Below are 4,371 nucleotides of genomic sequence, written 5' to 3'. Positions count from 1 at the left end.
AGGAATGCCTCTTGTTCCCATGCCGTTTGATTACAGATTACCCCTATGTCATACCAGGAATGACTCAGATCACAGATTCATCCAAGTCACAAACATACAGGCTGTCTGCTTCACAACACAGCAGAATAGCCAGTGCCTTCAGGCAGGCAGTTAGGGAAGGCAGCAGCACAGAACGAGGCTGCTATCACAGAAAGCAGCCATGCAGCGACACCAACCAGCCTTATCTGCAGCTTCCAGACCCAAACACCACTGCCATTCTCTGTCCCATGCTCCCTGAAGAAAACATGTTCCTGTACCAAGCAAAAGCTGTGAAATGAGAGCACGCTAAAGCTGTAATTTTTAGAAGGCAGAAGACAAGTCTCTTATTTAGAAGAAAAAAGGTGACCAATGAAAACGCTGCCTAGATTTTTTTTCACAGGTGATACTCAGTGCTTAGCTTGCTCTAGTTCTGGGTACCAGACCTGGTCTGTTTTGTGGAGAGCTGTGAGGGCACCCACACAGGTTGGGCCCAAGGTCCAGCTCTCCCAGTACTCTGTCTGCAGCAGAAGACATAGGCTGTTGACTTATAGCCCCTCTCAGCTGTAAAGGAAAATCATACTAACTACTGTATTAACTTCCTCCCTAAAAGCAGAGATGAAAGAACCACATTATTCCCCCTTTTGCTGTGTTTATAGACATCCCTTTTTTTTTCTCCCCACAAAGTTGGGTGAGTTGAATATGTATATTGATTTGACAGGTCTCTGCTTTGAAAAGAGAAGAATGATGACATTTTTAATAGAGAACAGCCACTATGGTGGCTACTGCAAGGACTCAATGTCCCAGCTTTTGAATAGATTGCTTCAGGCTCTCAGCTGTTTCGCAATCTCTCTATTTTCAGTAGGTTTTAGGTGTCCAACATGGTTGTTAATTACTTTAAATAAGCACAGCTTTATCCTTGATGGTATCTGTATCTCCAATCACATCAGTTCTCTCAACACTAGGTTCACTTGAAATAAGCTGACAACATGCAAAGAACTCTTCTGGCTCTGTAGCAGATATAAGTATTTCACAGCAATATCTAAGTCCTTTGACTTAGTCCTTCCTCTCTACAAGTTCCACATCCTCAAACCCAGAAAAGTAATTTTTGTGTGTGTTGCCATGTCACTAACCTGGTTCCCCCCAAACCCTCTCAATTTCCTCTCAATTTTCATTCTCAAAAGCTGTGTTATAAAGAGCAAAATCAAGTTTTCCTTTTCACTGCTTGATGCTTTCCCACACCTACCATGCCACCACCCTAGTTTATATTCAAGTTCTCACCACCTCCATCCTGTCAGGGACAGATGTTTACCAAGCAAACAGAAAGCTGGACTAAGCTGAAGCATCTGTGCACATACATAATATACAGGAGGTTGAATGTATACAGGGAAGCATTTATACCTTCTCTGGACACAGCACAAAGTAAGCTGACATGAGAAGCATGGTGTAGACCTTCATGAGCTGCTAAGACACAAGCAAATTTCAGAGCCCATTCCTGAATCCATAATGCAGCTCAGCACAACTAGGACTTTGCTGCATTGCCTCTCACTCAAATATGACTAGTTGTCCTACTGCAGGTAGTCCTCACCGCAAATATTATTAGCAGAGCTTGACTTGTCATGGATACACTTACACTGCTACAGTTTCTATACAAACACTCAGAAAATAATCACAATGAGCAGAGATCAACCATCCTAGAATATAAATTATATAATTCTTTGCTCTGAGAAATGTGGCAGCAGATAATATCCAGAGCCATTGATTGGCTGATCAGGAATGCAGTAAGATGTTCCACTGGCCTCTTCCTGTTTGGCACTTGTGCCCTTACAGCTGCCAGGTGCACAACACAGATATTTCCCTTTTGACTTTTTTTTCTTTACTTTTCCTTTTTACATGCATGCCCTTCCTTTTTTACCTTGTTGATCACTTCTGCCTCTGACATGCTGCAACGTGATAGTTTTCAATAACTATCACAAGCTACGTTGTGTCATGCTATAACTCCAAAAGCAAAAGTCTGCATAATAACAAAGATCATGAAGAGCAGCCATGGACTTCAAAGAATCACAAAAAACTGAGAAGCTTTTCCACAAGTCATGCTCCATTTAGTCCCTGTCCCTTTGGGAATGGTGTAAATAGTGAAAGCAAAAAGTGAATAATTTTAACAGGAGCATAAAATAATCTGGATACAAGACACAGCAAGAAGAATTCAGCAGAATGGCCTGTGGTGTCTCACATGCACATTCACATGCATGCACAGCTGCTGGATATAAGTAAATGCAGAGAGCCTAAGTTATTTTTAGGTCTATTGTGAAACCCCACTGTCACTTCTTTCCAGCTGCTCCAAAGACACACCACCACCATCACACAGGCCAGGGCTGTGTATGCTTGCTCCTGATTTGATGGTCTGAGTCTAACCCTTGCCCTGCATTAGAATTTTACTGGGTAAGAATTCAGCCAAGGCAACAGAGCCCCTGGCATAGGCAGGGCCCTGTGGACAAGAAGAATGTTTTGGACAACCAGCTTCTGTGGGCTGGGAAAGTGGTCTGGCTGTTGGATAGAGAAGTCACTTGCATTTGCTGCATCCCTGCTAGAGGTCTCATAGCCATGCTGGTCAAGGTCCCTTCAGTTGATGTGTCCTTGAACTGCTGCAGGCAGAGCACCCGTTACTATGGGACCTTGAGGGACGGGAGAGTAAACAAAGTCAGAGAGTGAAGCAGAGGCCAGAATTTCAAGTAAACATCCCATGCTAGAGAGTTCTGAAAACAATGAACTTGACAGATTCCAGCACCAAAAGTGTCCTTGGAGGCTGTGCAATGTTTGATCTTGTTATGCAGATATATCACTTAAAAAAGAACCCTGCTGATATATGAGGACTAACAGGCTTCACTGCTGGAGACATCAGTGAAAAGGCCTCATCCTGTTTATGGATGTTCCTGCAGATCTGTTCTCAGCAGCAGTACAAGATGCAACATGAACTCCTCAGGACACAGCAGTTCTGTACACTTCTGGCACAGCTCCAGGGCCAAGCTCCTGTATTTACCACCACCACTCTGATAGGAGTAAGGCTCTGGTGTTCAAATGAGCTTTCCACACAGTTGCCTCACAGTTGCCTCCAGAGTCTCCACATAAGCAGGATTCTTTTAGAAGAAAACCAGTGTAGATGTGGCATAAGAAGCAAGCAGTGCAGAGGAACACACACACACAACACAGAGGGTTCAGAACAGGGCAGACTAGCAAACTGTTCCTTTCCCCCCAGATCTGCAGGGCCCAAGTATAAACAATGCAGCTGCTGTCTCATTCCCAAAACTAATAATGGCAATCCTCTTTCTCAAGAAGGACAAACCTATTACACAAGAACAAGGCTATCTGGATCTTCTCCTCAACCCCTTGGTCACCCTTAAGGCTCAACTCCTCTATTCTTCCTCACAAACCAACTGCAGGTACTAGTAAACCCCACCTAATGCCAGCAAAAATAAGACCACCCTTCCATCTCCCAACTGAGATGGAAGAAGCTTTGCCACACTCACGCAGACACAAAGACATAGCAAGAATCAGATCCTTGTACTTGTACAAGGACAACTCTTTACAGATTAAAGGGAGTAGATGTCTCAAAAGCTTTCATCCTTTGCTCCTTCAGCTGAAAGCAGCTTCAGCTCTTCTGCTCTGACCTGTCCCCTCAAAATTCATAGAATCAGAGTCATGTCCTTCAGCTAACTGGAGTGGCATGTTCACTTTGTGAACAAATGTCTCCCTGCAGAAAGGGTCATGCCTCACATGGCAAGTGAGAATTTGACAGTTCAAGGAAGAGCTGTCCATTTAGACTTCCAAGGACAACAAAACAACTTTCCACAGATGAAAAATCCAAATTTCTCCATGAATAATACAGCTCCTGTTGTTCTAAAAGCCAGAGGGCTTTCTAGGTTCTCCACAAGGCAACATGAACAACGGACTCAGAAATACAGAGCTGACGCTCCCGATATTCAGGCTTCCTTGGCTCCAGCACCAGGAGAGCAATGATGCCTCTCAGAACCACAACTACCAGTCATGGCACAGAGCAGCTCAGGGAACGCCACAGGCAGTCAGCAGAACACTGCCTTCCAGATGCATTATGATTACCATTAAAAATACCAGCCTGGTTTTATTACCCTGTAATTTGCATCTGTACGGTTCTTCATCAGTTAAAATGGCCAGCAGCGTTTCTAACAGAGGTATCAGAGGCACATCTTCCTCTTCCCCTCCTAAATCTTTTTCCAATTTGTCTCCTTTACTATTTAAGTTTGCAGTTGAAGTGTCATCTCTGATAGGCCTTCCTCTCAGACTCCTACACGAGCTCACTTGTAAACTTCGTGCCTTTGT

The sequence above is a fragment of the Chaetura pelagica genome, unplaced genomic scaffold, assembly GCF_000747805.2.
Source record: "Chaetura pelagica isolate M959 unplaced genomic scaffold, ChaPel_1.0 scaffold585, whole genome shotgun sequence".
In the NCBI taxonomy this organism is placed as follows: domain Eukaryota; kingdom Metazoa; phylum Chordata; class Aves; order Apodiformes; family Apodidae; genus Chaetura; species Chaetura pelagica.
This window is presented reverse-complemented; position numbering follows the sequence as displayed.